At 40.8% G+C, this 12,153-nt stretch overlaps 1 long non-coding RNA gene across 1 annotated transcript in view; it reads right to left on the reverse strand.

The window, feature by feature from the left end:
- The window catches only part of Gm46044, a 67,477-nt gene that overhangs the window by 19,110 nt on the left and 36,214 nt on the right, over positions 1–12,153 (reverse strand). The window contains exon 2 of the long non-coding RNA XR_001778595.2: positions 5,773–5,858. This is a non-coding gene — a long non-coding RNA (predicted gene, 46044). The remainder of the gene's footprint in view (positions 1–5,772; positions 5,859–12,153) is intronic.

Raw genomic sequence — 12,153 nt, forward strand, 5'->3', positions numbered from 1 at the left:
ACCAGATCCAGGCAGGGATGGAGGGTTCATGAGATGATGTTGTGGGTGATGATACTGCAGGCCCAGATTCCCACCCCTGGCTGTACCTACCCCTTTGCCACATTAGTATACAGGGCCTCTCAATATAGATGAGAAGTATACCTCCTCACTCTCTGATTCTGAGCTTTGACATACTTCTTGCTGTGGCAATGGGACATAAACCAATGCATGAAGAGGTTTGAAAGTGAAATTTCTTTTCCATTTTTCCTTTTATTTTTTTATTGATGTATTTTAGATAATGTTTGAATTTGCTTCCCATTGCTATGATAAACACCATGACCAATAAAGCAACTTAGGGAAAGAAAGGGTTTGCTTAGCTTATTCTTTAAAGTCAGAATTCATTATTTAAGGAAATCAGGACAAGAACTCAAGCAGGTGCTTAAAGCAGAAACCATCAAGGAACCCTGCTTACTGGCTCACTCATTCTGAGGCCCATGCTTAGCTAGCTTTTTTATATAGCCCATGCTCACCTTCCAAGGGACTGGTACTGCTCACAGTGGATTGGGCCTCCTCCATGAATTAAAATATCAACAGAGTGCCTTACGGGCATGACCAAAGACAATCTAATCTGGGCAATCCCTCAATTCATCTCTCAGATGACTATAGGATGTGTCAAGTTGACAACTAAGGCTAACTAGGACAGTAATATATAAAACAGTATGTTCTACTGGGACACTGTCACACCTACACATCACTGCACTTTGGTTATGTTCTCACTATTATCTTCTCTTGTTCCTCTTCCCCCTCCTTTTGGCTTCCTTCCTCTTCTACTTTCATATACATATTTATACATATATGCACGTCATATATACATCATTCTAGATCTCACACATGTAGAAAAATGTCATGTTTATCTTTGCTTTTATTCCTGCAGTACCTACTTTTGTTCCCCCTTCCCTCTCACTCTAGTGTCCTTCCAAATGGTTGCCTACTTTTCTAACATATATTTTTATATCATTGGAAAAATGCATTTGTACATCTATCCTTTTCGTCATTCAACTTTGTCCTGAGGAACACCTAGTTGATCTACTGAAGAATGATTAAAGACAGAGCATTGGAAGGCATTCCCAACAATCCCAGATGAATCTTGCTAGACTGGCCAACATCCAGTCATTATCTGACCATGCAAGAGCAAAGCATCCAGCTGATGTGTTCACAGAGTCAAAAGCTAAATAAATTATTGTTGTTCTAAGCAAATAAATTGTAGTTGTTTGTTACACACCATTATTATAGTCATAGATAATTAGTACATAACCCAGGCATGGTTAAACATATATGTCCCAGCATTCAGGAAGTAGAAACAGGAGGGGTTCAAGCATAAACCAAACATAGGTACAATTGACTTTAGATGAGGATAGAAGAGACATGCTAGAAAAACAGACCAGAGAGTGTTATGGCAAGTAAACTGGTTAAACAAAAAGGTAGTAACCCATTGCATATAGGCACGGTACATTTATGAAGTCTTGGAATTGATCTTTAGGTAAAATGTTGAAAACAGTAGGTAATTATTATATTAAAACTACTATAAGAACTTACCGTTAGAAAAAGTCAGACATTCAGTTTACAGTGAGAATCTTGAAGGATGGAGAGGCTAGAGCTCTCCAGAATGGAAAACTGGTTGTTGCCCCTACCCTTTGCAGCCATTGGTGGGGGGGGGGGGGTGCTCAGTCATGATTGTAACATAAAGGCAAAATTAAGGGTATGGCCATGGCAGTTTTATTGGTGTATCTGAAGAATTAATTCAGTGCCTAGTAGATGCTCTGAACTGGAAAGAACTTTTAGGAACATTTAGAGTATTGTCCCTATGATAGTTTTAATTGTCAACTTTACACAATCAAGAGTCACTTAGGAAAAGGGGGACTGTCTGGATCATGTTGACCTGAGGGTATGTCTGTGGGAAATATCTTCATTATGCTAACTAAAATAGGAAAACCTGTCCACTATAGGCAGCACTATTTCCTAGGCAGAGGACCCTAGACTATGTAAGAGTGAAGGAAGCAGTCTGAGCACTAGCATATGTTTTCACCCTAAGTTGCTTTTGTCAGTGTTTTACCACAGCAACAGGAAACAAGACTAATATGGTCCTTTAATTTCTAATATAAAGAAAAGTTCTGACAGAACAGACATGAAAGACTAAGGCATGGTGGATTCAACTGGGCTCTACATTCTTCGTATTGTTGCTATGACCAAAATACCTGACACACTGGAAGAACTAATGACCATATTACAGAGGACTCAAAACTTAGGGCTTGGCTTTATGATCATTAGCTACTATAATGTCAGGAAAATGTGGCAAAGGACATTCCTCGTGGAAGACAGGAAGCAAAGAGAAGAAAATATTGCTGCTAAGCTGCCTCTCTCCTTCTTCTGTTTTGGTTTGGTCCAATACTCAAGTCCATGTCATTTCCTCACACATATTGTGGTGGGTCCTTCTTCTTTAATTAATCATTTCTCGAAAGTCTCTCAGAAATACAGGCAGGGTTATGCCTAGTCAATCTACAAGGTTGTTCTTAATCAACTTGACAGTGGAGATTAACAATCAAAAGCTTTTTCTGTCTCTGTCTCTGATTTTCCCCTCCTCATATATTTTCTCTCCCTGAGGTTTATATCCCCACATCAAGGAATGAGGAATTTTATGTCTTTTATTATTACTGTTAGAGTCTCTTAGAAGCAAATTAACATAATGTGTTGACAGATTGCCTTTGTCATGCTGTTAGTAAGAGGCTTAATTTCTGATTATTTTGTTCTTTCAAATCAAAAGAGATCAATATCTAGTAGCTAACAAACCAACAGTAGCAAGCTCAGATGTCCTAAGAATTCAATGTAAGGAAAAGCGATTCAATCAGTCAGTAAACTGGAATTTCAGATGTGAAAAGTTAATTTAAAAAAAAAAATAGCTCTCCAATGATGTGCTTTTCAAAACCACGGTTTTAGGAGCTGACGGTTAAAGGCTCAAAGCATCATTTGTAAAGATAAGTGACGTGAGCTGTAGTCTGCTCCCATGCAAACAGCTCAGAGCCTTGCTGTTGGCTCTCCAAGTCAAACTCTTAATAATCAGTACCTTCATTTCCCAATAGCAACACCTGGTTTACAATTATTGGTAACACTGAAGACCAGAAAGACAGACTGACTTTCTGAACTGGCTTGGAAAACTCCTTTTTGATGTCTGTAGCCAGAGGTAACAGACTTACTTGAGTTTTGAAAAGGACAAGACTCAAAGAAATATCACTTTTCTTTCTCACTTGAAACAGGAACTATCAGACCAAAATGAGTATAAAATGTTTATAATAAAACTAGTTACATTTCTGTCTCAGAATATTAAAAAAAACATTTCATGAAAACTGCAGTAATATTTTGTAATAAAACAGTTACATTGGTCTGTTATGAAGACTACTCATGCCTTCTCACACACCCCCTGAACTTTACTAAAATGGAAATGTTAGCTACCATAAAGGCAAGTTTTACTCAAAGTAATTTTTTCATTATTAAGATCCAATGAATTTGTTCAAAATTAAAGTTTTGACTTTTTACAAAACACATACTACAAAAGGGTATTCAGTGTGACATCATACTTGAATGCACTTCTAAGTCTAATGCAATTGACAATTGAATCAGTTACATTCATATTAAGTTAAATATACTTTGGTAATTAACTGACTAAAATCAGACTAAATGTACGAACGCTTGATAGTCCTTGAATGTCTTTGATAGTGCAGATGAAGGTCATTTACTTTTTTATTAGGTACTTCAAGCCAGATCAGGTCTGGCTTATTTAGCCTGCACAATGCTTGTTTAAAGTCAGTTCATCGATGGTGCTTTTCTAACTATAAAGTTCATGTGGAATGCTTTGCTTGGTTTAAAATGTCAGAAGATCTGCGAATAATGTCCTCATAACCCTTGTGGTAACAGTGACAGCAGCTGCTAATCTTAGGAAAAGATGTGCTCCCCGTGTTGAGGCAGCTGTCCCCCCTTCTTGTCTAGATACATGTCGGAACACAGTCCAAGAATAAAGGTGTATGAGGGGATTTCTGAATGCTTGTGAGAAAACTCCAAGGAGCCAAGACAAGAGTTGTGTGAGCTCGGTTTTTTCCAAAGACAGAATTGCTCTTGGATTGTGTTTTTGTGCCCCTCCCAGGTGTAGCAGACAGTCTGGAGTTTATTTCAGATTACTTATTATCACTGGACATAGTTACTTGTTTATATGCCTCTATGGAAAAACATGGTTTTGCCACACGCGACATGCCCGTGTGGCTGGACACTTTACTCATGTGACTCCTCAGAGTATATATTGTATGATCCTCTGAATCAAGCTGGCTATTGCATGAAACTTTAGTCTGCCTCAATTTTAGGCTCCATTCTGCTAGGTGCCACCACCTCTAGAATGGTGGACAGATACCAAAGAGAATTTATATGCATCAAACCAGAGAGTACTGTGAATTTTAGTCACCCACTGAAGTTCCTTTGCTCTGTGGACCCACTGACCTAAAATCAAGCTGTGAGCAACAGGACCCAGCCTCAAAACACACACACACACACACACACACACACACACACACACACACACACACACACACACACATTGACTTGCAAGTGGCTACACACAGCTGTTCAAACTATCTACAAAAAAAAAATAGGGCAGAGATTATTTCATGCTTCTTCCTATCAGAATAGTATATACCCTGTCATTTTCTGTACAGTTTGTCACAATGGCCCTTTACAAAGAATCATTATTTCAAACAAAGGTCCCTAAATTGCAGGAGGAATTGGAGTTCACATGGATGATTTCACATCTCTCAAAATTCAGGCCTTTTTTTATCTTTCAAATAGTTTACTTACAGTTAACTGAAACACCAAGAGTCAGCTTGCTTTGAATTTTTTGTGGCTCAAAAACAAATTTGAAAACCCCACTCTAACATCTAACCTATTTGCTACACAATAAGAGTATAAAATTCTTCCAAATGCAAGTGCTCAATGGCAGTTCATCTGAAAGCACATGCTACTCATTCCTTAAAGCGGGTTAAAGAATGCGTGGAAGAGGGGTGCAAAGCCCACTAAACACCTGTGACTCCAGACAATATTATTTCCTTTGCCCTACAAGATGGCTGCATTCATACATCAGCGGTATGTAGCCAGGGAAGAAAGTTCATGGGCCACTGGTCCATGACATGAGCTTTCTCATGATGACACAGTTGGGGCATAGTAAAGGATAAAAGCATGAAATTAGTTAGAAGAATTCTATCTTTTCCTTGTAAATGATCTTAGGATGAAATGATAAAATGAAAATCCTAGATTGTACACAGAGCAACACAAAACCCTGTCTTGTAATTCTGGAGAAGCACGGTTGGAATGAAAATCTCATACATACTGAGCAATCTAGAAAAGGGGTAGGTCTGGTCATTGAACTCATTCTACAAAGAACTAGGAAATGAAGCTGGTACCCGCAGATGTTAAAGAAGCAAATCTAGACTGTTAGCAGAAGTTGTCTTTTTTAGTTCAATTAGGGCTGCAAACATGAGTATGGGGGTTGAGTTATTTATAGAAAAATGGGTGACTTACCAGAAGCTACACCATGGAAGAAAATGTCTCTCTACCCCACAACACTAACTGCAAATAGCTCCTGAACGTGGGGTTGGCTCTTGCGAGCCCCCTCCCACCCATGACAGATTGTTGACAGGCCTGATCTTGCACACATCTAATGGAAGTGGTCATGCTGCTGAGTATAAGTAGCCTCACCACAGCAGGAAGATACATTCTGTAGTTCGTTCCCCTTCCTCCAGTTCAGAAATCCTTTCAGCCTCTTCTTCACTGCTCCCTGAGCCCTTGGAGAAATGAAATAGACATGGAAGTTGCATTCAGAATTCAGCATTCAACAGCCACTTATTCTTAGCATTTAGACCAGTTATGAGTCTCTGTAGTAACTTCCCTAAGCAAAAGGAACCTACTCTTATCAAAGCTGAGTACAGTACTAATTTATAGGTGTAAGCATAAATATTTAGAGGGCAGTTTGATAGGGAGATTTCTTATGCTCAGATTAAACAAGAATAAGCAACAAAATGCATTTCTCATCACTAATTCTCATTTGCACTTCTTTCTGAAAATGGCTGTTTTGAAAGTATGTAGCTCATTCCTTGTATCGGCAACTACAATAGTCTGTGATTAGCACAAAGTAATGATTACTGAAATACAACAATAATTATACCAGCTTCTGTAAATGAATTACTCTTCTGAGCACCTTGAGAATATAATGATGCCAAGCAATCACCCTGGCCACCCACACAAAAGAACTTTCTTTTCAGAGGCTGCTATGAGTCTGAGCATCTCTCCAGGCCCCCTGGAAGATACTGTACTTCTGGAAAAAAAGATGCTTTGATTATTTCATTTGTTCTTGAATTCCAATGACCTGAAACAGCTCTAAGCTATGCATCTCCCAGCCACATTTTGTACTGTGGGAGGTTTCTGGTGACCTGCCCAGCTTTCTTCTTACAAATGAATCATTTTAAACAGCAATTCTCCCTGTGGCTCACAGCTTGCTCCCACCATGCTTTGGGGGCATCTATTTTTTTTTCTTTATTGAAAGTGGATATTTGTGATTATTTTAAATTGAATAGTTAAAATTACACTATTTTGAATAGGGTTCATACCTACACATCGACTAACAAGTTTAATTTTCTTCTTGTTCTTCATGACTGTATTCTTCTTCCTGAAAAGATTCAAAGGAAAAAAGCAAGAGGCAGCATAGTGATGGAGCCCACAGTTTGGGGGGCACAAACATCCACAGGAGACTGAGCCACAGGTACTGCCACTCCTGAGCCAGCTGCTGGTGCCAGCACTCCTGCTGGGTCCCTGCTGTGATCTGTTGTACAGCTCCCCTGCTCTCTAGGAAAATTTACACACTAAAGAATCTCATTCAACTTGCATCCTTCTTTGTAGACTCAAAAGTTTGTAAGATCAAAATGTTCCTTTTACTTGTATTATTTTTTGCCTTTGTCTGCTCTCTTCTTGTTTCAAATGAGAGTTTCATAACTGAAAATAATCAATCATGAAATGCCTTAAAATATTAGGTGAGATTTTTTTAAAGAATTAACAATTAATAACAAGGTTTTAAAAGCACTTCTGCACTTGTGGAGACACAGAGAAAGACAGCGAAACTGTTGAGTATGCAAAAATATGACTGTGTTGCTAACTAGCCATCACCAAAGTAGCAAAACCAGGAATTTGGTCAATTAGTGAAGTGGTAAGGGAAGATTAGCAGTCTGGTTTTATCCACTGAAAACTTGAAGAACTAAGCCAGGTCCCTCCCCCACACAGCACATATCTGCCATGGCCTGATAGTCACAACACAGGAAAGCTGACTACACCATATTAAATTCTGAGAACTCCAGTGAGCGACAAAGGGACAGAATGAGTTAGGCTCCTGCTTGGTCAGCTGTACTCAGACCCTAGGAGTCTGTAATAAACGAGGCTCCTGTCATAAGACAGGAGAGTCCTGTCATAAGAGGCCACTGTGGTGCTTATGTGATTTGGGCATGTAGCCTTTAAAGGCCATCTGGAATGGCCTCATATCTGTCTTGGATACTCTAGTTATGAATGGAATATAGACCATTTAGAAGATTTCTTTATTATTCTCCCTTTCTAATAAAACTGAAAAAAGTCTCAAATTGTATTTGGGAGGTTGGGATGGGTTAGACCCACACAGTATTCTTACGCTAAAATTATAGTCCTATTGTCTCCAAATGTGAACTTTTAAATAGGGTCCTGACAGATATAGTGAAGATAAACTCCCACAGGAGTTGGGAGGGTCCCTGCTCCAACTGAACTGATATTTTCAGTGAAAAAAAAAATGGCAGTCAGACAAACATGGTGCGTTGGGGTTGAGGTAGAGAGACAGAGCATTACATGTGGACGAGATGGTGGACGTGAGGGAATGTAGCTGGCAGAAGCCATGGAGTGTCCCCCTTCAGTCGTCTCTGTCTGCCCCTAAACAGCAGACTTTTAACAGCAAGGCTTGCGGTGAGGGAGGTTCAGAGGTTCTCCCTGAGTCCGTCCTGACCAGGAGCCTTTCTCTTTCCCTTCCTCAGCTTGACCTCAGAGGGCTCTTAGGGGTTGTGACTTGCTGTTCTATGTGTGTATGGGTTGTGGGGAGGCACTGCTACACCAGCTGTTCAGTTAGGTTTTCCGGGGTCAATTCGGAGGTTCCAAGGGCATTTCCGTGCTAATAACAGTAACTACAGATGGCACCATTTTCCAATCTCTAATACACTTCATTTCCATTCTCTCACCTAACAAAACTTGGTGAAGGTAGACAATCGACTTTTAGAGCTTTTAGTTTAAAAAAAAAAAAAGTCTTGAAAATGTAAAGCAGTTCCTGAAATTGATTTTAGAAGAGACCACGCCCATTTAAACACGCTGATGCGACCAACCCTGGCCTCCCGAAATCTGCCTCCCTCAGGACCACAAGTTTCCAGGGACTGAGAGGTGCCCGACCCTTTGAGTGCTTGTCACATTCCATGACTTAATGAGATAATCCTTCGCCTTCATTAGTGTCCCAGCAGGTGACAGGAACACCACAAGCATCCCCGCAAGCTGATCCTAGCAAACAGCTTTTAAGTGTGGAGTCCTCTGAACTGTAAGGATGCTAAGATTCAGAGAGGTTCATTAAGGCCCTTGAGCTACTTAGCCACAGGTATGATTTATATATGACCCATGGCCTCCAAAGGACTCTGGAGTTTTTGGAGGCCAAGATACCTTCTTATTTCCACCAATCAGATTTGTTAGTCTTTCAAATGTAAATTCATAAGTATAACATGGGAGTTTACTGTTAGTATTCTGTCTGGACTCCATATATAATCAAAAGTCTTTTTCATTATTTCCCTCAAACCCATTAGTTTTCCTGAAAAACCCCAAGGAACTGTGCCTCCAGAAAGCACAATGCACACACAAAGTCACAGTTCAGTGTCTGCTTTAGCAGGTTATACACTAACTTGTAACTCTCAGAAAAACCTCCCATCACAGGCCATCTGGGCATACACGTGCAGTCACACGTGCAGTCACAGCATTAGCATGGACCAGGAAGGTGCTAAACAGCTTAGAGTAATATGAATATCTTTAATTTTTCTAAAATTTGCAAGATCTCTTTATTTAGCTCATCCAAATATCTATTTTATACTATGGTTCAAACTCTCCATGTCACATTAATTCCTCTTGCAGCTGTCCCCAGGACTTCTTCACAAGCCCAAATTCTATCTCTCGAAATTTGTACCCTAATTTCCTTAGGCAGGCAATGCCAGGGGGTCAGATCAGCATGTTCCAGCCTTTCTAGAATGGTCAGTTCACTTATCCAATGGCCCCCTCGCAGGGTCCAAATTCATATCCATCGTTTTACCTTTTATATTATACATATGTCTTTCTATTTTCCCCAACAATATTTCTGAATCAAACTTCCTATTATTAGAGGTCTTCCCTCATGGGGGCTCTCACCATTGCTCACTAGTCCAATAGAACCATCTCTTTCTTCCTCCATCTTTTCCCTGTACTTCTATGGACATCTGTGTCCTTAGTGACCCAGGCCCAGAGTTCCTTCTTTTGGGTTCTTCAACTCTCTTAACTACTAAAACCTAAGGTTTCTCAAAAACATTTCCTGCTTCAAATATTTCCTGGTAACTCATCATCATGAGTTGGCTAAAATTTCCCAGAAAACAATGACGGCAATCAGCACCCATATTCAAAACCCTTTGTTCCAATGTGCCTGGTTCCAATGTGCCTGGTTTCACTGCTTGAATGGCCAGGGCCAGAGCAGTTTGTTCCCAATAGACATCAGAGCCATTTCCTCTCTAGTTACACCCTCGATCCCTTTCTGAGAAATTTTTACCAGAATTACATTTAAGTACAAATCCATGCTTTGTAACCATGCTACACCTGACAGAGAGGTTGGGGGAAAGGGCCCATGACAGTAGTGGAAGATAGATAACACTAATTTTTCTTTCCATTTATTTATTTATTCATTTTCTGTATACTTGAATTTTCAAACTTCTACCTGTTTCTCACAATGGCCATCCTGTTTAAAAAAAATGAAGTCTTAGATACCCAAAATACATTCTTCATTCTTAAAAATATAAATGTGATTTTAAAATGGCAACTGACCTGAAAAAAAAAATGCATGTGGATTGACTGTTTTTATAGTCAAACATCTCACTGACATTCACCCTACAAATTCTCCATAAATACATACAGAAGTCACACCACTGCACAGTAGTGACCCAGGTTAACAGAGAATAGCAGTGGCCCCCTATTCATCCCTCACGTCTGCAAGTGTACCCAGTACAGCTTGAAGCCACGAATTCAGCGCTGTGAGGGAGGTTTTTGGTAAGGTAGCACACTGAGCTCCATGCCTTAGTTGAGACTAGAAGTGGAAACTTAAAACTCTTTGGAAAGTCAATTATGTTGGATGGTGTTTTGCTGGGGCAAACACGTGAAGGAATATTTTCCTGAAGTGAACACAGGTGAAAGGATGTTTTGCTAAAGCAAACATGTGAAAGGACACATGATGAAGGATTCTTCACTAAGCACACATATGTATTGGTCCACCTTACAATGAATAGCTGAGCTCTATTTGTCTGGACTCCATACACAGAAATGAACCAAAAACCTTCTGGTGGTGTACTGCAGTTTCTTGCCACTTCCATGCACTTGGGCTGATTGGCAGGGTGATGTGATCTGAGACAGACTCATGTGTAGTTTTGCTAAGACAGACTCACATGCTGAGGCAAGACACATGGTGAGGCAAAATCTGTGGAGGACACGTGATGTTTGGGGGGGTATAAATAGGACTTGGCGAACTGTGAGAGGGGCTTGCTTGTAGAGCTAGGTCTGCAATGCTTCTTGGTCTTTGCTGATCTTAAATTCACTGAAAGAGGCATAGCAAGAAACTTCTCCAGTCATCCCTGTTGTCCCTGGTCTCTCCTGCTGACTCATACCTATTCAGCTGAGGCCTGACTGTCTCTGCTAGGTAGTGCCACTGCTGCTAATTAATCTTTGCTATCCTGGCTCTACCAAACTGGACTGCTGGCAAACCCAGGAAGTGTTTGTGAGTGGATTGAGCTGCCACTGTTAACCTGTGAACTGAACTGCTGATTTCTTTTTTTTTTTTGTTTTTTGGTTTTTGGTTTTTCAAGACAGAGTTTCTCTGTCCTGGAACTCACTCTGTAGACCAGGCTGGCCTCGAACTCAGAAATCCGCCTGCCTCTGCCTCCCAAGTGCTGGGATTAAAGGCGTGCGCCACCACTGCCCGGCGAACTGCTGATTTCTTGACAAAGCAGATAGGATTGGCTCCAAAGAACCATTTCTCAACAGGTCCATTTCCTTTCTTTTCTACTACCTCTGGTGAGTGGTAGGCTAGAAAGGATATTAAAGCGTTTAAGAACCATCATTAAAAGTAGGCTTGGTGGAGGCCATATCTGGGAGGGCTGAGAGGCTTTCTTTGGGAGACAAGATGTGGCTTTTTAGAAGAAGACCTGCTCCTTTGCTCCCCACAGTAGATCCCAATGAGAAGAGACAGTCCAAGGTTTTAAGACATTTATTGTCGTGGCAGGAAGTTGATGAGCAAAAGCAGCACCCCACTTTCTCAGGGTGGGCCTGAGATTAAATACCTTTTTCAAGGAGGGGTGTCTGGGAAGGACAGCTTAATTGGCTAAACCCTTCAGGCCTTTAGGTGCTTCATTGAAATGGAGATCTGTCTTGATGCTATGTGATTTGTGGACATGTCCTCTACCTGTGACAGGGCTTGGGGTGTTGCCCTTATGTGATTGATGGCCACATACCTATGGAGTGGAGATGTATGGCCTCATGTCAGGACCCTAGCAAAATGCCTACCATCCCTTGCAGGATTATTCCTGTGGGGTCACTGGGCTTTTAAACCTGGCTCAGCCAGAAAACAGGCCGCCTTTCATGGCCCTGAGATCCAACCACCACCACTCCCAGTCTCATCCCCAGCTCTATACCTGGAAATCTGCTATTGTCTCCCTTTTCACTCTGACTCCACCCACAAGAGATTGCAAAGACTTCTCCTCCAGTCTTCCTTCCCCCCAACTCATCCTAGTTACCCAGCCTCCAACACCT

The sequence above is a fragment of the Mus musculus genome, chromosome 8, assembly GCF_000001635.26.
Source record: "Mus musculus strain C57BL/6J chromosome 8, GRCm38.p6 C57BL/6J".
NCBI lineage: Eukaryota > Metazoa > Chordata > Mammalia > Rodentia > Muridae > Mus > Mus musculus.